This window comes from Fringilla coelebs (genome assembly GCF_963513975.1).
Source record: "Fringilla coelebs genome assembly, chromosome: 2".
NCBI classification, from domain to species: domain Eukaryota; kingdom Metazoa; phylum Chordata; class Aves; order Passeriformes; family Fringillidae; genus Fringilla; species Fringilla coelebs.
In genome coordinates, this window is record NC_140029.1 from 30762943 (window position 1) to 30790074 (window position 27132).

Consider the following 27132-nt stretch of genomic DNA (forward strand, 5'->3'; position numbering starts at 1 on the left):
TCCAGCAGATTTTGTGTGGCGGGCCGGGTGCTGTTTCCCCATGTCCCCCAATGCCTCCTTTTGTAAAGACGCGTTAATCCTCGCAAAATACCCACCAGCAGAGAACACTGCCCACTCTGGGTATGCGTATGTGGGTGCAGCATGTGGACTGATGGTTGCTCCAGCTACCTGGCCCCTGCGGGGAGCTGTGCTGCTTCTCCCACTACCCCCACCACCCAGCTCACCCAGTTACTCCGCTGTGATGTTCGCCTCCCGCCATACACCTTATCCAGCCAGTTGTTTGATCCAAGTCAATCCCCAATGCAAATGTGAATAACTACAAAGTATGGAAAAATGTTGTGCTCCTTTGCTGAGCACTTTTACACCATACTTTATACAACAGGCATGACTAATGTCGAAAGGGTAAAGTTGTTTACTTTTAACCAAGATTAAATACAAAACTTCAAAAAGCTCCTCCCTTCCTTTGGATGAAACCCAGCATTTTTTCCCATTTGGAAATTGTCAAACAGTGGTTAAACAATCCTTTGGCAAACAAGTAGTGCCTGAGGGAATAAAGCATCAGATACATGGGGAGTGGAATAAAAGACATTTCTTTTCCTGAGGTACTTGCATTGCACAATGAAGTATAACATAAAATCTTTAAGCCTTGTAAGGTTAGAGAAAAGGAGCTTCCCATGATTATATACACTACATGATTTGATATTCCAGTCCTTTTGAAAACCTACCAAAATCCTTTCCCCAAACCAACCCAGCGCTTTCAGAAGCTGGGAAACCAAGTACCTTAAGGAAAATACCAGGTTGAGAAATGCAGTCTGAGACACACAGGGGCTCATGTACAAAATTACATATCTATCCTGCCGCGTTTTAACTTCCCTGTGAGTTTCTAAGGACACCATTGCACAAGTGAACAAGTGAGACTGGTTGAGGTTTGTTTCTTAATTCATTCCCTAGGTTACCAGAGTAAACTTTAATTAGGGCAACAAAGAGCAGAACGGCTGAGGGTGAGGCAGTCATTTCCCAGCTCATACCTGAATCCCGTTGTGAAATACCAGCCATTCAAAACACAAAGCCTTTCTCTCCATCCAGTGACACGTAGAAAATAACCAAATACTGTCAATACCATATTTGGGTTGGAAATTAACCAAAGGGTTATGCTAGATGCTACACGTAAGAACTTTCGGCAAGGAGCCCAGGGTTCAATTTTAAAGAATGAAATCTTTTAATAATAATGAAATGTTAGTTAGCAACTTCTGAGATACCAGGAGCCTGTGATCCAAAGACACAATCCCTTTTGTTTCGACTAGAATAAGCTGGCCAACCTTCACGGCCCAGAAACAAGGCAAGAGGGTTTTCAATAGGCCCTGAACCACAAGCTTGGTGTCTCCCAGCCAGAAGGGCCAAGGGGAAGAGCCTGAGAGGACAGCAGCGCCCCAGGGACTCTACTGCTCCATTGCGGCAAGACCATGGGAGGGATTTGGGTTGGGTGGGAGTTCAACCTAGACACACTGTGTTTAACTCTGCTGGTTTGCTTTCTCTTGCTGCCAGGAGTTAAATTTAGGAGGTGCTGCCACTGCAAGAAGTAACCCTTGGCACAAGACCTACCTTGGACATCTCCCTTGGCTCCAGAGCCAGAGCCTGGCCACCACAATCTGGAAGCAGAGGTACCTAAAGGGGGCCTGCAGGAGAGCAGTGGAGTCACTTTTTGCAAGAGCATGTAGTGACAGGATGAGGGATAAAGGCTTTAAAATGAAAGAGGACAGGTTTAGATGAAATATTAGGTGATTTTTTTTTTTTACTGTGAAGGTGGTGAGGCACTAAAACATGTTGCCAAAGTTGCAGATGCCCCATCCTCACAGTGTTCAAGGCCAAGTAGGATGGAGCTTTCAGCAACTTTGTCTAATGGAAGATGCCCATGGCAGGAAAGTAGCACCTTTAAGGTACTTTCAAACCCAAAAGGTTCTGTGATGATTCTCTGATTGCCTGTGCTATATAAAGGCTTTTAATTTTCAGCAGACACCAGTAGTTGTTGTGGGAAAACAGGATGCCATTTGCAGCCCGTAATTTAAATGTGAAGCCTACATTCAGATTAGTGTTTGTGTAGAGGTAAATAGGGTTCTCCCAAATAATCATCCTCTAATCAACATAAATGGCAACAGTGGTGCAAAAGTCAGAGATGGCATTGTAGGGCAGAGGACCATGATGGAAAAAAAATAAAGGACCCACAAAGACCTGACCAATTCCACTGGATATGAAACTGTTCTCTTTAGTTTCCAAGAAAGTAAGGAAATGGACAAGGATTCATTTGATTCATATTAATTAAGGAGCACAACAGACTTTGGACCATGTTTCTTATCTTCCACGTTGAAAGCAAGAGCAACACGACAAATAAAAGGCAAATAAATCTAATGTCTCATGTTAGTCAGAGAAGTCAAACCAGCTGTGTCTGCTGGGAGCTCTATGCTTCTTTCCAGACAGGCTGACTGGGGGAAGCAAGCATGGGAGCACAAGGACAGATGTGAGGAGCTGCTTCTTTGGGTAATGTACTTCTGTAACCAATTTTGTTAGAACTTTCTGCAGGGCAGAATAGTCTTCTGGGGATCAGCATTATTTTTTATTCTGCAGCTTGCAGCTTCCTGAGGGAGGGAGAAGTAGTGCATACTTATCAACCAGCAGCACACAGTCTTCAAAGCAGCGAAAAGCAGAGAGATTCCACAGTGAAATGGACTTCAGATGCATCCTACTGGAGCTGCCCCAAGCACTGGAGTATGATGTTTGATGGGTCATTAGGATCTGTTCCCCTAGAAAGCCAAACTTCTTGTTTTTCTGCATGCTTATTACAAGAGAAGAGAGAATTTGCTGATTTGAACTTACTTCAGTCAGATCTGTTTGAAAAAAAAATCCATTGCCAGGGTTTTCATGGAAGAACTAAGCCAGGTGTACAACCTACCTGAGGGTTTGACTTTCTCAGCTTATTCAAAAAAGAGGTTGTAAGTTTCTTTTAAGTGGTTAATGCAAAGAGTGGGGAGGAAGTAGGTGTGGGTTGAAAAATTAGTTGCTAACCATTGAATAGACTTGCTGTCTGGAAGGGCTGAGATTGCTGCTGGGTGCCCAGAAAGCCCTAAAGCTTGCTGGCAATCTTGTGGCTGAGCATTTGCATCTTTTCTGGGAAGAACTTCCCAACAGCATGAGCTGTACGTGTGCACTCAATTGCCATGGAGCATACTGCATGTGTGTGTGTGTCAGGCTGGCGAGCCAAAGCTCAAGGCTGTGGAAATAATTCCTTCTTGTGTGGGAAAGAGATGATCTGCTTACCCTCTGGCTGACAGCGGTCTTTGTGCCAGTGCACCCATACAAGACCTTTGGTTCACTCATAGCAGAATGGGAATACATCTCATGGGAATACATCCAGTTTCAGTGTGACTGTGCTGGTTAATAGGAATAAGAAACTGTGGCATATCTGTGCCTGGGAAAAAGGCTCTGATCTCAAATCGGGCTGATGGAGTTTGTTCAGATTTGAGAGTTGTTCAAGAAAAGGAAGCTCAGGCTCGAACCCAGGAGTAAGGGATCTGCTATTTTTGCTCTGGAAGTCCCAGTGAAATGGAAGATAATAAGGGGTTGTAGTGCTACAACTGAATTAAGAACAGCTGGGAGAAGTCTGAATGCAAACACAGCATCTTTGTCCTAACCTTGACTGAGAATAAAAGACTGTTGCTAATAGTTATTACATTTTACATCTCACATTACTATTCCACTGTGTTAGTACTTTTTTGGCAGGCACATATTCTTGTGGAACTGTATAAAAGTTTTAGTTCCTTGCCAGTTTTACGAGACCTTCTACCTTATGCAGAAGCTCTTGATGAGCAGAAAGAAGGTGTAGTGAACTGTTGCCTCTCTCCTTACATGAAACAGCCTGATTGCCATCTCCAGTGATTTCAGCAGAAGCTGGATTAGGCCTGGATTTCATCATCACAGTAAGGATTTGATAGTTTTTCAAATAATTTTGGTAACTGCTCTCCCTCTTCTTTTTTCCTGGGTACCGATTTTGCTCACATATTTGGAGTTATACTGCTCACCACCACACACTCCCTCTTTCAAATTCATCTCAGCTTGCTTTGATTCTGTGCAACACTCCGCTCTTGCACCTACCTTAATCTCATGATGCTATTGCTAGTCACAACACATGCTGCTAGAAATATGGATAATTTAAATGTGGAAGTTTAGTAAAGAACAAAAGAAATATAAAGAAATAGTCAAACTCAGCAGGGGCATAGAATCTGTCCACACATATTCAGCTCTGTCATCTATGATTGTCAAAGCAGTAAACAACTATCATATCAAGACAGTGTGGAAGTCTGAATTTATGTGCTGTTATCAGATTCATCTCTTCATTGTGTCTTTCAATCTCTTTTAAACTACTGGAGTCCATGGGCACTAGATGTCAATGAGGCCCTAGGTGTGTTCTTCCTTGGGCTCATCCTTGCTCAAACAGATACTGAATTCCTGGTAACAATAAAAAAAAAAATCCTCCTAAATTAAACCATGCATTTTAAAATTATTTACTTTGCTGTTTCAAACTCTTAGTTGGAGCATAGTCATACTGTTAAAAAAAAACACTTCAGAAAACTTTTTCCTTTAAGCTGCATTATGTCCTTTCTCTATTGTCAATGACAATGGGCAAGTTCATGAACTACTCTTCCTTTTTGTGGCTGTCAGCTCCTCACCCTCATATTGATGCAAATGCGGCTCTTATTCCATTGTGACTGCCCCAGGAGACTGACAAAATACAAACAAAACAATTTCAGCAATGCAAAACCAGGTGAGGTGTTCCCTTGATTTTGCAAAGTCAGAGATGGGGCTGTAAGAACTTGAAGGGTGCATTTGGCTTCCATCTCTAGGGCAGGTAATGCACAAATGTAGGTTCTAGCAGAGGCTGTGATATTCCCCTTTCACAGAGCATTGCAGGAGGAAAAGAAGTAGAGGAGGAGAGAGTGTTAAAAAGGTAAATATTGACTCAAAGAAAGGAGACATAAAGGAGAATGTAGGAGAACTGTAAATGAGCCAGAGAGGATGGAGAAAAATTCTTCAGCAACTGTAATTAGGTTATATTTCGGAAGTAATTGCAGAGTTCCAGCATCAGCAGATACTGTAGGCAATGTTTGCTCCCAGCTCTGTTTGCTGAGAAGGCAGTGAGTTGTTTCAGCCTGCAGGGCTTGATCCTGGTGTGGTGGCACTGATTGTGCACATAGACATAGCCTAGTGAGGCAGCCAGTGTCCTCCCTCTACATGCCACTGGGAGCAGCCAGGTTTGCAGGAAATGGATGTGGTGAGTGCAGAGATGAAAACAGTGGTGTGTGTGAATGCAAGCGCACAGCCTAAGTGAATAATATGCATTTCAATGAGCTGCTGGTGCAAAATTGTGTTAGGAATTTAATACTGGATGAAAGATTTTAAATTAAGTGTCTGATGCTGCCACCTCTGCATGGATTAGGATGAGGCTGGGCTAGTGCCTACCTCCTCACCATAGGTTGGAGCAGTAAGTGGGATGCAGGAACTGCATTGCCCTCTGGTTCCTTTAAGATACACTTCTCCTGTGTAAAACCAGATTATATAGGCTTTCTGCAGGGAGAATAGATTTCACCTTTAAGTCTTCTGCAGACATTTTACATTAGCAGTTCATGCACCATCAGAAAATCAATTACCATTGGTATTACAGGCAGATGAACAGTGCAGAGTAATGGAGAATTCATTTTACACAATGTTTTTAATAAAATGCTAAATAGACCAAAATATTTTCCAAAGGGCTATTTATAGCATCTGTGTAGGAAGCATGTCTCCAGGGGAAGTTTGCACCTTTGTGATTTGGATGAGGAGTGAGTCTCAGAATTCTTAATGCTAACGTTGGTCAAGAATGTATTTCTGCCAGGCTGGATTGTAGACGAGAGCAGTGCATCATCTATAGTGCAATAGCTGTCACTTCACATGGAGAAACACTTTTCCTTTTAAAAACAAGAGTTTCACATGCTGTGTTGTTGTAGTACCAGTTGTTGCAAGACCCTAAAGTAACTGAATTACTGCTTCATTCTTGACACTCTTATCATCCTTTCCTGTTCTTGATGCCAACACAGTTTGCTGATTAGATTTGCTGTGTGTATTTCAGTAAATCATTTACTTCAGCACCTTGTGCACCTTGTTAGACATCTGCAACAGCAATCCTACTCCTACCTGAGTTTGGGTATGTATATGGGGCAAAGAAAGGGACTCAGGTGGTTTTATCAGGAAGCAATTATGAAAATAAGAACAGAAATGCAGGGCCAGACCAAAGTATGCTGCCTCTAACTGTGGCCAGAAAGAGAAGTCTGAGGAGGTAAGAATAGCACAGGCATGTAATTCCCTGGAGTGCTTTCTCAGCCATCAATGGTTTATGCTCAGGAGCTTCCCATATGCCCATGTAACCACCATAAGCAACATCTTCCTGCAGGGAACCCCACAGCTTAACTATACATTTCGTGAAGAGCCATCTGGTTTTGCTCAGTTTGAACCTGATGGTGTTATTTGGTACCTTTTTGTTCTTGGGTTGGAAGAGAAGGAGAACAATCAGTCTCTCTTCACCCTCTTTATGCTCTGTGTGGTTTTATAGACATATGGCATATTCCCTCCCAGTCATCACTTTTCCTAGTATGGAAATTGCTCTGTGTATTTGATCAACCCTGTGATTCTTCTCTGAATGCTTTCCCACAGTATTTCCTATAAGGTGAGGACCAGGACTGCATGTAGTGTTAAACAAGCAATTCAAGTGTGCACACAATAAATCTGTACAGGTGCATGATGGTGTTCTTGCTTTTCCTTCACTAATATTTGCTAGCACAGGGCTATGGCTCTTGTATCTTTATGACCTTCTGAGATTCATAGTAGTTCAGTTACATGAGCTCAAGAACAGTTCTTTCCACTTACCTTTTATTTACAAAATAGCCTGTCTGAATCTAAATTAATAGAAATTTGTCTTAATTTATCCACATATTTCACTGTATTGAAAGAAAACAATTGCTAGAATATTGCTAAATGGAAAATGTATTCTTATTCACTGTAACTTCCAAGATTTCTGAAGGGGCTATATTTAAGTATGTATGCAAAAAACAGCCATTCTGGGGGGGGAAGAGGGATCAATCACAGAACCCTTGAACAGCAAAAGGAAATGTTTCTAAATGTTCTAAACTTGCAAAAAAAAAGTACGACAGGATAGAATAGAATAATAAAATAAATCCTTCCACAATTTCCTTGCAATAGAATGTACTCCCTTCTTTTAAATGTTTTTGTTAGAGCTAAAACTGATGAAACCATGAGAACAACTAAAATAGATGAATCCTTCTGCCAGTTGCTATTACAATCTATTACTTGCAGGAAGGAAGCCTGTTTGTTTAAAAATATCCTCCCTGCCCTTAAAGATGCAGTGAGATGTTTGCATTACTTGAAATCGGTTGTAAATATCGTAATTACCCAGTTCCTTTTTCATTTTGCAATCCTTGCTAGATGTATTCTTGTAAATCTCACAAATTTAATCGAATCTGTGCTGCTACTACTAAGTTAGACTGATATGGCACTACAGGAAACCAGCACCGATGACCTAAGTTTCAGCCCAACATTTCCTACTTCCAGCATAACCAATACCTATTTCCCACTTGGTTCCAATAAGCAAACCACAAAACTCCCCAGATTCCCCAGCTGATGCCCACCCTCAGGTTTTCCACCATTTTTTTCCTGCAGCATTGGCCTGTACTCCCTGCCACCACACTGTGATTAGTCTGACAACCCCAAGCCAAGTGACATGGGGTACAAATATTGAACTCGTGCCTTAAAATGCCTTTCCAAAGTTGTGCCTAAGTATCTCCAGCTGGTTTATGAGAGTGAGTGAAATGGCCTGAAAGCTTCATTTCAATTAAAATAAGCTCTGCTCCAGGTCTTCTTGCAATAATCAGCAGTGGCATTCAGCTTTCAAAAGCTGATGTTAATGCTTTATTGGCATGAGTGTGCTGGCTTGTTTGCTACTTCTGAGAAGCACAAAAAAAGCTCTGGTCTGCATCACACAAGCAGAACTTCATGTTTTAAAAACCTTTGATCTGAAAATTTACTACCCTTACCACTTCAGCTTGGCTTATATACTTGGAACTCTTCCATGGAGATACAGACATTTCTTTGGGGCATGATGAGCTTTTGACTTTTGCCTTTCTTTGATTTTTTTTTAGATAGAGAGCTAGGATCTTTTCTGTGAGCATGCCTGCCCCAGGCAGCCACTATTCACAGTGGAAGCTGAGTAACATTTTGCTATTCAAACAGAAATCTGAGTGTGTTGTACAATTGCAACAATACAAGACCAACATGGCAAGATGGCATGGAGCCATTCATTCCTGCCTGGTTAAGAAGGAGGCTTTGGGAAAGGCAGGTAGAGAGAAGGGTATTGGCAGTATATTAGCAAGGCGTGAAGCAAGGGCATGTAAGGCATTGAGAAAAGGAGAGATCAAGAAGATGGGGTGAGATGCACAGAAGGCTGGGGGAGGTATGGACTAAGACTTGCAGGGATTTGGTGTGACCTGGTGATGTAAGCACTTTGCTGAGGCCCTGGATACTTCAGCATAAATCTGAAGTTCAGTGAGCTGCTTTATTGTCCCTGTAGGTCACTTCACCTCCCCAGCTCTCAGATTTCCCCCCATCCCCAAAATCTCTTCCTGCTCATCAGAAAAGCATCAACAAATAATTGTCAAGAGAGGAGGAAAAGAAAGATGAATTATGCTGTAGCTGAACGATGAGGACATGGGACCTGAGTCAGAAGATTACATGATTCTATGTGTTTTATGGGAAAGGGATGAGACAACTTTAGCTCCCTTCAGAAGATCTGACATTGTTATGTTCAAAGCTCTAAATGCAGAGACATGATCCTGGAGATGAGGTACAGAACGTGCAGCACTCAGCCAGCATGACAAAATCATTGCCAGGTAAAGATAAATGTAGCACAGTGAAATTATATAAACCCCTCTCCCTTGGTCTTTAGCTGCTAAAGAAAGATGGGGCATTGAGAATCCCCTCCTGTTTGATGGGGCAGAGCACAATCAGCTTAACTGGTCCTTTAATAATACTCAGGGAGAAACACATGCTAGTGCTACTTTGTATTTATTTCTCGTTGTCATAGTCAAAGTCAGCTGTGTCTTCATGGGTGTACTCGAGTTTGCTTTCACTTCTCATGTATGTGATGCTATGCCTTGTCTTGCTCTGGTAGATCAGTTTGTTTACACAAGCTTGGCAGAGTGAGGAAGAACGGCAGTCTGAGCCTTGGCTCCAGCTACACTCTCCATTGAAATGGTACCACACACTAGCACTACAGGCCTGGGTGCTGCACCCGTGCCCTCTCAGAGCCCGATGTGAATGCAGGACTTGGGATTTAATCAGCGTTAGAGACTTTCAGACAATAACTGCATTACATCTGGAAATAGCAAGCTGTTTGTGTAAACATAGCCATTGTGTATCTCTTTTCAGAGAGGCGGTATTCAGGATTTAAAAAATCTTCCGAAGTCAGGAAGAAAGCTTATGTGCAACCTCAGGAATTCACTTGGTTTTGAACAGTTGATCAGGCTTCCTGATGCCAAAGTACAGTCCTTCTCTGTACCAAGGAGGGAGCTCCCAGATGATGTAATGAAGGAAATACAGCAAACTGTATGCTACTGAAAACGTTGAGCTTTCCTGAAAAAATTGCTCCTTTACAGAAGGAAGAGCTATGGTCTAGTGTAGGGGAAATCTGAGACTCCTAAACATACCATCCAGCACAGACTAATTATTTATAATGTTATAGACTTTAGCTGAAATTATTAATTACTTCAGCTCCCCATTCAAAGAATCCAAATTGTGTCTGCCTGTCTACCTAGGCTTCTGCAATAGCCACTGGAGATCTAAAGACTACAGTCAATGGAGCCAGGGTAGTCCAGCTAAGCAAGTGGTGGAATTTACCTTCTAACAATATGAATTTTCTCTCTCGACTCCATTCCCTGTTGACTAAACTTCCATTGACTCTAGTGGAAGCTTAGACACATTGCTCACACAGACCTATCTCTATTGCATTCAACTAAATTTGGGCATCCCTATCAGCAGCTAAATCCCCCTCTATAAGGCTTATTAGGTCAGACTCATCTGGGCAGGTGAGTGGCCTTCTGTTCTGCATGCATTACCTCAGTGCAGAACTTCTCATGTTGTCAAGACTGAACATTAAAGTGGCAGGTCTGAAAACAGAATAAATTGCTTCAGAATATGTTTTATATAGATGAAATGTATTTAAAATTTCAGATTCCTGAGAACTAAAATGAAATGTCTGAAGGATGTCTGAAGAATGTCTGAATGAACCATCCAAAGAATATGATCCTGAAATTGAAGGAAAAATAATGGGGCTGATTGCCACCAAAACTTACCATAGAGGCTGAACTAGACCAAAGTTAAGATTGGTTCAAACTCACACACAGTTTTCAATGCAGACAGTCAGGAAACAGTCCAAAAGAGAGTGATCCTTCCCCTTCTGTGCCCTCACAACTTCAGCAATCAACAACTACTTGGGTACCTTGTATGCTGAAGAATGCATACAGACAACTTTGTGTAGCTCCTCTGTGGGCTCTCTCCTCCATGAAGTAATTCAAGTCCTTTTGGAATTCAAAGCCCTTTTTCTGTCTTGGAATCCCTCAAGATGCACTTCTTCAGGATGAGAAATTCAGGCCCTACTGCTGTGGCACTAAGCTCCACAATTTAAATGTGCTATGTGCAAAATCTTTGCATTCCCTTGATTTTCTTACAATGTGTTTCTCAGAGGTGCTGCCTTGTTGTAGCATCAGGTGAAATAGTGAACTGCCTTTCCACACTCCCCTTCTCCACCACTTTTCAGATTTTATGGATTGTAGTCTGTCTCTGCCAGAACAAATGTTATTTATAATAGTTGCAAATGTTTGAAAATACACTGGTTTGTATGATAATCAATTCTAGGAACCCAAGCAAGAGCTCACTGTAGAAAGACACCTCTAATGAATATAAAATACCTAGGGGAAAAAAAAATCATCACCTTTAGAGATATATTACTGGATTTTGTCCCAATGAAGTCCTTTGTTTTGGTCAGACATTTTTAGTACATGAATTGTTGGTTCTTCTGAAACAACATGGAGGTTGACTAGAGTCTCGTTCTCCACTTGCTTTAGTTCTCACATGAGATCCAAGGTATGACGTCCTTACCTGTCCACAAAACTCCCTCAGAGCTGAATGCATTACTATTGGTATCTTTAACTTGCACTTCTAGGGAATGAAGAAATGAGAAATGCTTATAAATATGTATTGCAAACCACTAGTTTAGATAAAGCTTGTATATAATTCACATTAACTCAAAACATTAACAGGTTTCAGTCACCAGAGGATATTATGTTTAATAGCAATTTTTATTACAGCCATAATAAAATTCAGAACCCTAATCATAAGCAACTTGCAGTTCTAGACAGAAGGGGTACATGTCTTGGTTCATATGCTGAGAAAGGTCATTTTGTTAGGTCATTTTGGTAGATAAATGTGCTTTTCAGTGATAAGGAGAAGATATAATTTTTCCATTGTTGTATTAATCACATATTACTTAATGCAAACTGGAAAAACTAACTAGACAAATTTCAGTTGGATTTTACAGTAAATACTTTCAGTGCATTTAATTGATATACTGAGCAGTACTTACAAGAGGTAATTTCAGCAGTTAACAGGAATATAGACTGAAAAATTGAGTGCATATTACTGAGAGAAAGATTGGAAACTGATAGATGAGCATGAGAAATTAGTACCAATAAATGCAGCATAAATTACAGACAACTTAATCTGCTGTAGAACACCGGTTTTTCATCATCTCTGAAGAGAAACTCTAGATCTCAAATTCTGTGTGCTGGCATAAAAGCCCTGTTTATCCTACATGGCTCCTGTCTCTGTGTGTATGTCCAGTCTATCATTCAATCACAGCTTTTCACTGAACCTCAGCTTTTGGGACATGGTATATTGTATGATAAATTTTTAGTGGGAGGGAAACTATTTAAAAGAAATTAGCTTTCTCAAGCACCTGCCTTTCTTACAGTTTTTCAAAGCATGCCCTGGTCTGCAAAAAGCTCCTGGTTCAATGTCTCACATACACAGTTAAATTAAAATACTTAATTGTGCCTAGAATTAGTCAGTGCTGATCTCCTGGGGAAACAGGAACTTTATGAATGATGTCTGCTTCCCACTGTGAGGAGTAAAATTACAGTGTTTAAAGAATATATGTGTTAAGCTCTAAGGCTGTTTAGAGAACTCTGAGATACCATAACAGACTATCATGTTATTGTTAAAAGGTGTTTTGTGAAGCAAGGTACTTAGTTTGGAAGCTAAAAGGAAGAAAATTTAAAATAAAATGGGGCAAAATAATTTTTTTTAAATTTGCTGATAAGCAATTTGCTAATTAAGAAGGGGAGACTGGTTTTGTTGAGCTATGCTGATGAAAAAAACCCCTGGGATTAAGAGTCTAGGTGTATTTTGGAGGGAAAAATGAAAGTACATTTGCAAGTGTACCCTGTGCATCTCAAAAGCATGCTGATGAGTGTCAGCCCATGAACACTCCAACCAAGTGAAGCATGCTACCTAGTGCCAGAGCCACCAAGCTCTGTAAGCATGGCAATATGGATTTTCTGAGGAGGTTAGGATGTGAGTACTTTGGGCTCAGGCAGTTGATCCAAGCACACACCTTTACGCCACTTCCCGCGCAAAGGGGCTGTGCTGGCTGTTGGGGCTGGAAAGGCAGGGAATCACTCTTGCCCTGAGCCAGGGCATGGGTGACTCCCTTCTGTCCTCAGTGAAGGGGGATCTGGAGTGCATGGTAGCAGAGGAGCACAAGCACTTTACTGAGACCTGGCTTGTTGTGGTTCTGGCCCCTCCAGGAAATAACTTGCTTTTGGGCTACAAGACAAGGACAGAAAACAGTAAATGCAAGGAAGGTTTCAGAATCAAGCTGGTCTTTGGTTTTGCTCCATCTTTAGTTCATAGACCTGCCAGCCTGCAGGCCTGATAGTGGTTATTGCATATTGCAGATCTGATTCTTTCCTGGGTCCATCCTTGAACAGAACTGATGGCAGCATCATTGACATTTCCAGTGACAGCCATGCATGTGCCTGCCATAAAGCCCTAGGACAGTCCAAACTTGGGCATTTGAAAATTTTGGGGTTTTCTTACCAGGAGAAAGAGAGGAAAAGGTTTTCAATGGTTTGTTCTGAATGTCCAAGTGACACTATGGGGAACAAGGTGCTGTCTCAAGGAAAAAGAAATCAGAAAATCCACATTTATAATCCCACTTCAAGCTTACTTTAAATACTGTCCAGGGCAATGTCTCTATCAGTAGGGATCAAGCAAGACAACTGTGCAAACACACCTGTGCTTTCTGTTAATTTCCACTTTCACCTGTGAGTCAAGAAAAGTGAGAAATATTAATTTTAAAAAATCCCTACTCGTGTAAACATTTTCTGTAAATATTCTATCAGTTTATTTTGTTTTTACTTGTGGAATATGATTAGAAGATGTAAGGACAGTAGAAGGAGGGAGAGAGTGGGGAATGTACCTGCAGTTTTCAAAAAAAGTATTATGAATTTTTCCATAAGGCAGTTTAAGCTCTAAGTGCCTTGGCAAATCTGTAATGTGATTTTCCAAGTGGTGTGCAAAATGTCATCCCAGTTTAAATCTGTAATATTGCTCTAATCTCCAAAAATTAAATAATAATTTTTGTCTTTATTGTGTTTGATCCAATCCTGCACTCCTTCCCAGAATCAGTTCCTGCTAATTTTAGTGATCTGGGCCAAGTAATGCACATTTGACTTTTCAGTTTATTTACAGGTTGGAGCTGTCATTGCCATTAGGTATCTAGGATACACATTTCACACACATACAGCACATAGAGAACATGTACTTGTAGATATTCTTTCATTGAATATGATAATGTAAGAATCGTTATCCTACCTAAAGAAATGCATTTGAATTGCATTACATCTCAAGCTACCCTCCAAACACCAGATAAATACCTTCCAAAAATAGCATCACTCATTTTTCACAGCAGGTGTCATTCATCAGGTATGAGGCTGCATCTAAACGTGTTAGTAATAATAATTCAGTTTGGTATGTGACTCCAGCTCATTACCAGCAGCCCCAGGCAATGGAGGCTAGTGAAGTCACTAGAGCAGTGCAGAAATACTTAATCCTATAGCAAACATTTAGTCCTATGACATGAATATTACACAAATATTGGTCCTGTACATTAAAAAGAATCAGAAGAACCTGGCTTGCTTCTTTCAGCTGTCTGATGTGTCTTGCTGTTTGCTCCCCTCCATGGTCCTGTTTGCAGAGCTGCCCACCTTACCTGATCAGGAAGCAGGTGGTGGGCACAGGAAAGGAGGAGAGGACGGACCTGATCCTACCTCTCCAAGGCAGGACCGATGGCTGTGCCTGCAGCACTCCCTGTGAAGAAAGGACATTGAAGATGTGAAATGGTCCAGTCCTCCATGCTTCTCCTGTCCCTCTTGTGGGATCTGCTCCCTGGTGACAGCCCCACAGTGATTTTTTTTTTTTTTGAGGTGGGAATGATGCCCTGTTGCTGCTTGTCACATCTTGGGCACCTTGCTGCATTGCCAGGGAACACACTTTGGTGCCATGGTTGCCATCACTGCGAAAACACAACGCTTGGTGTCCCCCAATTGCTGTGCCACCCTGGTGGCAGAGGATCCCTTCCAAAAGGCAATTTTGGCATTCCTCACTACACGGGCAATGCCACCACAAGTAGAACTGTTGATGAGCAGTGCCACTGCATGAAGGCTAATTAGGAGTCTGCAGGGAATCTTACTGTGTGTTTCTGCTTAATTTGTAATATTCACACTAGGCCTGACAGAAAGCCACTGGGGGGACAGGAGCATTTCCAGTGGCCTTTAATGGGTTGTTTGCCCTGGGACACCGGTAATGACAGCCCCATTTGCACAGGCAGTGAAAGGGCTCTCCTCAGGCCACACCAGACACCAGAGCCTGTTGACCTTAATTAGATTTCATGGCACACTTGGCTCGGTTCTGCAGCAATTGCTCAGCCTTTACTTATATGCACTGGCTAAATGGGAATGCCCTCCTAGGCAGCAGTTCAAAGGGAGCCCAGGATGTGATAAGACCCATCTACAGTGCTTTGTACCTCTTTTCAGAGAAATATGCTAAAGATTAATTTTTTTAGCAGCATAACAGTGATAAGCAATTGCTTTTCTGTTTATTACTACTCACTATTGTTATAGAAGTTGTTTCCAAACCTTGCTTACGTCTGGTGTGTTTGTGGTGCTGCACAACACAAACAGCAGGAGCCCATCTCTTCATCCCAGGACGCTGCCACTCAGACACCTGCTGGTGTTAGTTTGAAATCTCAGTTACAGACTCAAGGCAAACTGAATGTCCTGGTTCAGGGCAAATTTGAGAGAGAACCCCCCAAAGGGGCTCCTCTAGGAAAGCAGATTCAATCGGCCCCTTCCCCAACTGGTTCGGGAGAAAATACCTCCTTGGAGAAAAGTGGAAAAAACCTGTTTATTAAACAATAAAACCTAAACAAAATTAAACAATAAAACTTCTTGCTGCTCCAAAAGAGATGACAAACTCAGGAAGTCCCCTCCCCGGCTGCAGTTCAGCTCAGTCTCTGATCAGTCCCTCCGGCGCTGGAAACGCCGCGGGCCCGGCCCGGCCCGGCGGGCCCCAGGTGGGAGCTGCCGGCGCTCTGCGGGGTGTTCCGTCCAGAGCAGGTTTAAACAGGTCCAAAGAAAAGGGGAAAAAACCCCCACAGTCCCGGGAACTTCTTTGCCTCAGTTAAACTAACTAAAACCAAGGAGAGCTCTGTCCCGCTGTCTGTCCATCCGCAGACAACACAGTCCAGGAGCGGGAATGTGGCGGAGTGAGGGCAGTGTCTGGAAACAAACTGCGCGCTTCCTCCTCCCCCCTTCACTCTCTGGAACAAGTCTTAAAGGTGCAAAACTTATCATTCAGCAGAAACAGAACAAGATGATTGGGGAGAAAAGCATCATACAGTCAACGTAGGGCACTGAGGTATGCTCAGGTGACAAGCTCCAGGCATGGACAGTCACCTGTAGGTGGTGAGGCACATGAGGAAGGAGCCTGACCCCATCCTGGTCTCTCTCCCTAGGAATGCAGGGCAGCTTTGCTGCTTGCCTATGCTGAGGGAAAGAAAGGCCGTCCTTTGCACCAAAAGTCACGGAGCAAGTGGTGGAATTACTGTCCCTGCTGTGTCCCCCAGCCTGACTTTTCCAGCTGGGACCATGGAGGAGAGGGTCAGGGCTGGATCCCTGGCTTGCAAGGAGGAAAGAGACACCTGCTGAGGCTATGCAGCCATGCCAAAGAAGCCTTTGCCCTCATTCATGCCTGCAGACCACAGAACCAGAGAAAAACTTCTTCAGTAAGTCCTGAGGCTTTATCCTCCTCCAGGGTCCCAGGAAATACAAACAAGATCACACCAGCTCTCCTGACATTCCTTTCTTTGGATTTTCTGGAAACAGAGATAAATTCCCCAACAACCCTTGGGGAGTCAGAAAAGGACTTCTCAGCCTTTGATAATTTCCTTGAGGAGGAAAAATGTAGAGAAATGGGAAAAAAAAACGTGTGCAGTGCTGAAGGGACAAGAGAAGGGTGAGAAGAGGAAAAGGCTATGGTGAGGAGAGAACAAGGAAAGGTGAAGAGTGGAAGGGATGGAAAGCAGAGAACAAAGGGGAGAAGCCCTGAACATTTGAAAGAGCAGGTAAATGAGGAGCGAGCTGAGATGGGAAACAGAAGAGGAGCACTAACTTAAGAGAGACATGTAACAAAGGGAAGAAAAAGAAAGTTTTAGCAATGTATTAAATAGGAAAAAAATGGGTGAGGAGCTAAAGAAAGAGAAGACTTCCTTGTTGAGAAAGAGAGATGAGAGCAAGCTGATTCTAAGGGGGGAAAGTACTGAAATCTGAAGAAATGCATTACAAGCTAGACACACAAAAGGAGAGGCATTAACTGTAATAGAGAGCAAAAGAAAATGAAGTGAAAAAAGGAAACAGGTGGAACAAAAGGAAACAGTGCATGTAACATAGTTTTAAAACATTAAACGTAGAAGTTGGATTTTAAAAAATATTGCTGAGCTCATTTCTCTCTTTAGAACTGTACAGTATGAAGTGAAACATATGTACAGTCTGGCATTGCTGTTCAAATCCGCTTTTAATGGGTACAGATAATAAAGCTGGTGACCATTTAAGAGCAAATGCCATTACAAATGATGACCTGTAATCCACTGTAAACTCTTACCCTCTGCTTACACAAACAGACCTGGGTACTTAAAATGAAAAGAGGCTCTTATTTTTCTTCTTTTCATGTGGAGATCATTGATCTCCTGGCCAAATTTTGCTTTCCAAATGGCAAATGGTTAAAACATTGGGCTGCGGGATCTGTCTAGAAAGAAAACAGTTTTATTTCCTATCTTCACTATTAGCAGATGCAGTAGTCTATTCTGTTTACTACCAGTGAATGGCATGTGGAGGATTACTGAACAATTTGGCAGAGGGTAGTTTCTTTTCCAAGTGATAAGGTATTGTGGAAGAGCTGCTTGTTGCCAGCACAGCCTCCAGCCAGCTTCCTGGAAGGCTCCTTGCTCCTCCTTTGCACGCCCAGGACCAGAATTACACACTGTGCTGAGCGGGGAAAGGAACAAGCCAAGCACTTGGAGCTACCCAGTGCTGTGTTACCTGGCACGATCTGAGCACCGTGTGTGCAGAGGGTGTGACTTACACATTTATGAGACAGGGGCAAGGGCATGTGATGGTGATAAACCTGGTGAGTGAGGAATGCAGAGCCCTTCCTCCTGCAGGGAGAGAGCTGCCAACCCCAAAATGAGAAGCCAAGAACATAGTCTAAGCAGTGTCCTGCCTTACTCTGCAGAAAACATACTTGGAAAACAGTGTGGGATGCCCCTTCTGAGTGCTGTGCTGGGCTGTGGGGCTGGAGGTCAGTGCAAACTCAGGCCTTCAAACACATGCTAATACGAAGAAAATGTAGTGCAAGATGTAGAATGCCTTTATGCAGGTCCTGTGATTTGTAACCACTCCTCCCAAGCTCACCAAACTGCTGCAGCTCCTTATGCAGTAACCAAATATGATCACATTGCTTGGCAACATTGTCCTTTTAGAATCAGCTCTTCTACAGTCACCTCTGCCTCTATCCTTCCCTCCTTCTCCCATTCAAAAACATCGCCCGCAGTCTGGCTCCCCATCTCTCATCAGAACAAAAGGCATGTGACCTCCCCACCCTTTACCACACATGCTGCAGAGCAGGTCCCAGTTAAAAATCTAATTTTAATGTTGCTTCAATCATCACCGGACTTGTGAGTTGATGGCAAGAGATTGTAACAAGGATGGACAAAATACATAAAAACCCACAAGAAAAACTAATGATGAATCATCATTTGAAGGGTGAGTCATGCCTGAGTGCATGCATATGTCAAGCATGAGACTGGCATAGCTTCACTTGATTAACCCACATGTGCTTTCTTTAAGCCTTCTCTTGCAGCTCTGCTTTTAAGGAAACAGTAACACAAAGTAGTTGTTTGTGCAGTGATTTTATTTCCTATCTATGGGAACATTTTGTGGATTGTAGCAGAGAAGCCACGGCTGGAAGAGATACCCAGTTTAGCTTCCAGTTCCAAGACAGGGTCAGTTCCACTCTAATTCTTTTTAATAGACGTTTGCATGGTCTGCTCTTTAAATTCATTGGAAATGGAGATTCAGACCATCCACTACTGTAGACCCAAACTTCTCACAGCCATCATTGGATTTACAAGGACAGGAGCAGCTATCCTATAACGGGGACAATTTCAGGACCATACAAGCAACCATCCTGCTTTCAATGGCACCCTGCTCACCCTGGGACCCCTTATCAGTGACAGGGGGCTGCACAGCAAGAGGTCTGTGCTTCTGTGTGGACATCCCTGATGTCTGCCTGAGCACTGGTGCCGATGTGAGGGATGGGGCAGGCATGCACAGCCACACCACCACCACCAGCAGCACAGGGTTAGGGCAGTGTGGAGTGATGGAGAAGTTGAGCCCCAGGCTATCATCCATCGTGTGGTATCTCCAGCTGCACTTTGACAAACACATTGAACTTACAAGAGTCAGAAGTGATGCTGAGTGAAGTGATGGTGGGGCTGCAGCTGCTGCTGGCATGGCTGCCCAGCATCCCCAAAGATCAGCAAAGATCCCCAAAGATCAGGCACTGTTCTGCTCCCTGCCCCGTGATGAGGCTGATCTGCTGTTAGCATCCCTGCCAACAGCAGGGCTACCTCGTGGTGGCTGTCAGAGGTGGGCTGAGCTGTGTCCCTGTGCTCATGTGACACCGCAGCTGGGCAGCACAAGCCCATTCACTGTTGCAGTGCTGTGCTGTTCAGCTGGCTGCTGCACTGCTGGCATCACCAAAGCTCTGCCAGCATTTGCCTCGAGTGCCACCAAAAAAAACCACCAAACCCTATTATACTTGTTTTTATGTGTTTGGATAGTAGGAAGGAAGATCTGCTTCATGACAGCAGAAATTGTGTGGCAGCCTTCTGTGATAGGCATGCAGAGTTTTCTACCAAATAGAATGTATTCACTTCTCATATAGGAAAATACTCGTATATTAACTGTTAAGGATCCTGGGTCATTTTCTGCACTGATGCACATTGATTTGGGTCTTGAAACTTATTTAGAAAAGGATCCAGTGCTGGTAAATGCACCAAATTTTGCTAGGCAACCAGGTGGTCTAGAGAATTCCTGATTTCTAGTTAAGTGCTGAGCAGCACAAACACAGAGATAATACCGTGTAACTCTTGCAAGCATTTAGCCATTGGCAAACAGCTGCCCACCAATCTCTTTATGAGATTTATTTCTCTCTCATGGTTTTGTCAAGGAAACAGTAGTCGTTGATAACATCAGAAACACAGAGGTGCTATTTAATACTTGGGATAGTGAACAAGCCAAAAATCCACTGTAGAAAATAAGCTTGTGTGAACATTTGACTTTTAAAATAAGTTTATATATTATATGTGCCTAGTGTTTATAATTCAGGGAATATTTGTTTGCAAGTAACATCAGCCCCAGTATCCTTAGACCTATAGGCTTTGTGGTTCTCTGATCCCTAACCCTAACCCAGGTGTCATCTTGGGGCTGTGGCTGAGGTCTCCAGCATCATGAATGACCCAGAGTAGAAATTGTGTGTACATAGCAATGTTGCTACAGTGCTGTGCTCCCTTTGGCATGCTTTTTCCAGCCCCAGTACTCTAGAGCTGTAGGCTGTGTGGTCCTCTGACCGCTAACCCTAACCCTAGTGCCAGCTTGAGTCTGAGATGCCCAACATAACAGGTGGCCCAGATAAGAATGGTGAGGAGTGCAGTGCTGTGCTCCCTTTGGCATGACTTTTCCAGCCCCTGTGGAAAACTTTTTATTTTATCCAAGCATCTCTATTCTAACAGGCATTTCACACAGCATTCATACTGTGGGTTGCAGCAACATCACTCATCTTCCTCCAGGCAAAACTCTGTTTTGTTTTGACAGTCATTCCTGATGCTTTTTCCTTTTGGAAAAAAAAAAACCAAAACAAGGCAACTTACCCAAGATAAGACTTGGGGCAGTCATGGGAAGGAAACAAAATTGAAATGCAGTTTGCCCTGGTGAGGCATTTCTGCTTTTCCTCTTTCCAAGCAGAGCTGGATCATTGCTCCACAAAGGGTCAAGCTGGGCAGCCAGTGCCAGTGTCTCTCTAAAATTGAAGTACCTAATTTTTTCCTCAAAACAAAAGCACTGCCTACAGTCCTGAGCCTGTGGGAAAACCACTCCTGACAGCTGAGCTCACTTGCAGCATGCTGCAGCTCTGGTGCTCGCTGATTCTTTTTGGAAGGGAGAAAGGGAAGACTGGGAAAATTGCGCTTGAAAATTTATTTCAGCACATCAGAGAAAGCTCCATCCCCTCTCACCTGCACAATTCCAGCAGATTCACCCTGTGAGAGGTAGCTGGAGGCCACATACCAAGTGGGATCTGTGCTGCAGCATCACATTTTGCCTGAATTTTGGCTCAGTGCCACAGAAGGACCCCTATGAAACCATCCCTGCAGGCTCGGCAGGCAGCGCACGGCTTAACGCCATATTAAATTGCCTCTTTCATTCTGCGCAGCGCAGCACAGCAGTATTGGCAGAAGGAAGGAAATGTAAAAGCATATCACATGAGTCAAGGCAGATTCTGTACTGCAAACTTGCTCTCTCCATTAGGGCAGCTTTATAAGGGCTGATTGGTTCCTCGAGGGGGAAAGATGGGATTTGGCACTACAGTGCTCAAGTGCTTTCTCAATAAGAGGAAGAAAAACTATTACGGCCAACTCTTATATCAGGGCTAGTACTGAGCTTGCCTTTCAATTACAAAACTGCATTTTAGGGTTTTGCTTCTTTGCTGCTTATATTTCCCTCTGTAGGGCTGCTGTTGCATTTGGGAATTTCCATATGTGTTTGTGATGCGGACCAACCGGTCAAATCCAATTTCTGCTCAAATTTATAGCGAGTTTTCATTCTACCAAAAATAACCCAGATTTAATACCAAGAACATTAGAGTCCCTCAAATGCACGCTTTTTCCTCTGACTCACAAGTAAAGAGCAGTCTTTAGGCACATCCTAAGGACACTCGTGCACATCATCAAACAGCCCTGAACCTGACAGAATGGTGTCAGTTCAGCTGAGGGAACAGCCTGCTCTTGCTAAGCTCACAGCAGGGAAAGGAGGGGATTGTGGCAGGTCACTGTTTTCGCACCTAGGAAAGGACTTCTTGGGCGCTTCAAAGCTTGGTGCATTCCCTCTGTACTTCCCATTCCTGGGTTCATTTCCCCAAATAGGCGCCCCAGAATTGCAGACTCCCCTGCACAGCATCAGGCAGAGCAGACAAGGAGAGGAGGAAGGAGGAATTACCCTGGTGATCCTTTCTGTGATTCCCCAGCAGCTGCAGTCCTCAGCTGACCCCGGCAGGGAGAGACTGTGAGAGTTACACTGGATTACAGATCCCAGCTGCTCTTAACCCGGGGGCAGCCACGGCTGCCTTGGCCAATGGTGCGGCAGGAACTGTCTGCATGCATGGCTTCATTGCACCCAGGCAGTTATTTATACAACATTCCTGAGTTCCCTTTTTCTTTCTTTTATCCCTGCAAATCCTTACTGTGTCATTGTGCGGCAATAATATCATTGCCACTAATCTTGAGACAGTTTGAGTCTTATGTTTTTCAATTAAAGCGTGTGGCTAGTCCTGGGAAGCCCCACAGCTCAGCAGAGCAGGGAGTCTGGATCCTAATGGAAGCTGATGGTTCTTTTCGTCTGCTCTGTCCTTAAAAGGTCCTTCCTACATCTTGTGCTACTGACTGGTACAAAATGAGAGGATGAAATCAGCGTATCTGGTCCCTAAGATAGTTTCCAGTGGTGGAGAAACTGTCTGGAAGAGCAGCAGTACTGCACTGAAAGGGATTATCTGATGGTAGCTGGGACCTCATACCTTTTCCTGTTTGGATCTGCCTGGGAATTCACACCCCTTGTGCACAGTGCATTTTTATTTCATTCAGGGGAAAATGGATGCATTTCTCCTCTCCAGTTTTGGAATATTTGTATTTTATATTTGGTCTTCAAGGGAAAAATATTTGTACCACCCACATCACTTCTGTCCTGTAGCTTCTTGTTCTGTATATAGCTTTATTATATGGGGATATACATCACAGTCACTTACATCTGTAGTTTCTACCCCTTACAGCCCCCCATCACTGCAGCTAGGCATGCCCAGAGCTGCCCTGTAAGAACAAGGTAGCATTGGGAGGATCCACAAACGGGAGATCCCCTCTGCCTCCTCCCTTATGCCTGTCCTAAAGCAGCCCTGGCTCTGTATTCACTGCACTGGGGATGGTTTAGGGTCTCTGTCTGACACTCACACTCATTTTTGCTTTTGCAGCATATATTCAATGCCCATAGCAGCAGATTTCCTAATCTACATGGGTTTTTCTCCCATGACAGAAGGTTTTGGGCTTCCTCTGGTGGGAGACTCACACACAAACTCCACAGGCTAGGGGGAACTGTGGAAGAATGCAGAGCCCTCAAAACCAGCAGGACTTGGTAGAAAATTTGGGTCTGGCCTCTTCCTTCAGCTGAAGTCTCTTGAGGGGGAATATTTTGGTTATTTTTGAGGCAGTTCTAATAAAAATAAGCTTGGGGTGGGGTTTTTTCATTTTGTTTTTGGCTTTTTTTGTTTCATTTTGGTTTGGGTTTTGGTTTTTTTGGCTGTTGTTTGTTTTTGTTTGTTGACTTGTTTATTTTTTGCTGTTGGACCATCAAAGTACATTTTACTCTGCCCTCACAGAGTCCTTCTAAAAATCTAATGTTTGTGTAATACATAGTTGTACTTAGACCTGTTATTAGTCCATAGGTTTTTTTTCAGAGATTTCTGTTGCAAGTTTCATTACCATAGACCTGAATCTGCTCCATATAAAATGAATGGAAAATATCCATTCTAATTAAATTATAGTTATTGAACATATTATTTTTAAAAAGAATCTCTGAATTCTGTGAGAGATGATCAGGTCTTGGAATGAGCATTGTTGTTTAACACTCTTGCTTTATTCCAGAGATCTACATAATATGTAAAAAATTAACAAGTGAAGTGTTTTGCCCTTCTTCAAGGGCTGCTGATATCATTCTGTTTGTCTTCTGTAGATGCTACAGACTCTATCTCACACTCAGGACCACACCACATGTTTTCTGGAAAGAACAAGAGAAGTCAAGTTTTCAAGGCCAAGTTTTGCTTTCCTTTCTTTAAGAAAGGCCTAATCCATACAATGTGGGAAAGTAAGCATCCAGCTGTTCAGGGCATCATGCAAGCCCATGCTTGTCTTGAGGCCACAGCTGTGAACGGACACGAGCAAAATTATGGGGTTTTGCTGAGCCACAGCCTAAATTGTCCAGCATATACTTCACTCCTCTGCTTAGATATCTATGTTGTTCCAAACCCTATTGACTGATCAAAATCTTTGTAAGGGAGTTTTTGTAGCTGAAAATGCCACATTAGACATCACCTAGACTGACAGTCTTTAATTCCCAAGAATATGGGCCAGGTCCATGCTCTGGCTGTGAGAAATGAGGAGGGAGGAGCGGACCTGGCATGACCTGCCAGCAAGCAGAGGACAGGCTGGGTCTGTGCAAATCACTCCTTCCAAGTGCCATAAAGTCATGGTGCTTATTAGGTCAGAAACCTTGAGCTGGTGGAAACAATTTCTGCCAGTGTACGCTAGAGCAGTCTGACGTGTGAACACCCTTATGTTATCAGCAGTGGGTAGGAAAAGAAAAAGCCATGTTCTCTCCAAAGGCAGTAAAATGCCCTGTGGCCTGGCGACTTATGCAACCCCTAAGAATGGACCACGGTTTCACAAATTTGTGAATTAGGTTACCTGATATCAGAAACAGGAACCCCTACATAATATCCTCATAAATACCCACAGGACAGAAATGAGTCTGCTGTTCCAACACTTTCTGTTAAATAAAATCCGACCCTCCTTTGGTTAATACACTGGATATTTAAAACTTCTTATTCTTAATCTGTGTTTGTGTGCTAGAGGAGTAGTAGCCAACTCCAGATGACAGGACAGATGGAGTTTTACAGTGCATAAAAAAATTGGGTTCTCGATAATAAGTCATATGTTACACTTGCACATTCTTCTACAGAATTAAGATATTTCCTTTAACCATTAACAAAAATGGAAGAGAATTGGCACCACAGCATTTTGACATAGCTCTAATAAAACTACAGAGCTGAATCTATGGAACTAAAACATCCTTCCCATAGGACACTACCCAGAAAAACAGATTCAAAGAAGCATGGCATGCTCATCAGGCTACACTGCAGCAGAAATTGCTCCTCTTTCTGGGTCAGAAAAGACTCTTTCAATAAAGAAGGCCACTTTGATCTTTCTCTGCACAATGCACAATGAACTCTGAGACTCAGCTTTCAAATGGAGGCCTCTCCAAAGATGTGCAATAGGAAAAAGAGTATGAAACATGAATTTCCTCCATCTTTGCCACCTTTTAGCAGCCAGCATTGGGTATCACCTTCACCTCATAGCCTTCTAGTTTCTCCCTCTTCCAAATCATGAGGAGAGGAGGTTATCACTTCCCAGGAAGTGGGACACACTCCCTCCACACCTGGATCTGCAATGTGTGATGTTGTTGAGTTTCAGATCTAGATAGTAACTAAAAATCCCTGCAAAGACTACCTAAAGATTCCAGATAAGACACTGAAGGCAGGTTTTCAGCATCATCCAATACAGGTCTGGCAGCCACCGAGCTAGCTCTCAAGCCAAACCACACTCGTTCTTTAAATCTGTATCTTCTCTTTTCAAGGTAGTTGTTTCCTTGGTGATCACCATGACCCAGAGATTCCACTCATGTTTGCAACAGGAAAAAGAAAAGAGAAAAAAGCTAATACAGGGAGAAAGGTTTACTAAAATGACTTTCATCTCCTTACTAACTGCAGTGGTTATCCAGAAAGGATAGTTTTTACCTGCCTACCTTCTGATTAAGGATTTTTTTGTGTAATAATGATATTTTCTGGAGAGGGATATTGCAACCACAGGACATTGCATTATTAAGTGAAGGAGGAGCTGGGTCAGGTCCTGAAACTGAAATCTCCTCCACACTGTCCTCACCTTTGCTGAGATCTTTATTCTGAGACAGCCTTCCTTGTGAGCATTTTCAGGAGCAGATGTGGCAGTCCCATGCCATCTCCAGGGAGCCTTTACCCTCTGTATTGGCACAGCCTCTGGTCCCTGAGCAGCACTCCCTTCAAATCCCAATGGGTAAAGTCTGCAGTCCAGCGTGAGTATTTCTGATTACCTGGAGATAAATCCCCTCTGTCCCTTGACAAAATGCATTCAGCCTCATGATAGCTGGAGAAGCAGAAAACTTTCCCTGGAAACTGTTTCCCATAAAATGTCTCAGAGCTCAGCCAAGTGCTACACTGATCACTCTGCTGATGAGCTCAGAGCGATCAAGCACAGCAAGTAAAGGGCTCGCAGCTTCTCAGGGAAGACCTTCAGCATCATGAAAATCTGAGTATGATGCTCTTTCCCATAAGTCCATAACTAAACAATGCTGGAATATATGATTTTCTTTCTGTTTCTACTGATATTTAAGTCACTCCCTCTGATGGCACTAGGTTAGGTCATTTCCTCCCTGTTATATTTGCATAAACTAGCAGATAACAGCTGTTATCAGTATTCCAGCATCAGTGGGTGGGGAATCATCCCCACACCTACATCCACTGGTCTGAGCAATACAGAGGCCAGTTAACAATGATGTAGATGGCTGGGAAGGAAAGCAAGGGGTGCATGGAGAGAAAACAGCTCTTGGAGTACCCCTGGAGTTTGTTTCCTAAGGTACCCCATGCAATGGCTCCATCCTGTGCCAGCCTTTTATATATTTATTTCTTTTCCTCAAGAGCCTTATAGCACCACTCAGCCCTAAGGGCAATGCTCATACCTGTGTTTGAAAAAAGTCTTTGCTAGTAATCTGCACTCGAGCAAGGAATGAGTACATCTTGTGATATACCCTTCTGTAGGGCTGAATACTGAGTTTCGGGTGGCCAGGTCTCACACAATCTCAACAGACTGCAGTGGAAAAGCATAAAATCTTTCAGGGGGAAAAAAAAGGATCTGTAATTTTTCCTGCATTTTCCCCCTTCAGAACAGGCTGAAAAGGATCCTCTCTTTGGATTTGGATCCTCTCTTCATTTTAGAATGTTTTTACTACAAAGTAGTATTTTAATTGTGATAGTTAAGAGGTGAGGACAATTTTTCACCAGCTATGGTTATGAGGGGTGAGTTATTTGTGCTTTTCACATTATGAAACAGTTTTTGAGTAATTCTAGTGAATATCTGGTTTTCCATGGCTTTGACTGACTGCCTTTTCTAACTGAATCACACTCAGACTTCCTGTCATCTCTGAATATGTCTATTTTGGTGATAAAATGCAA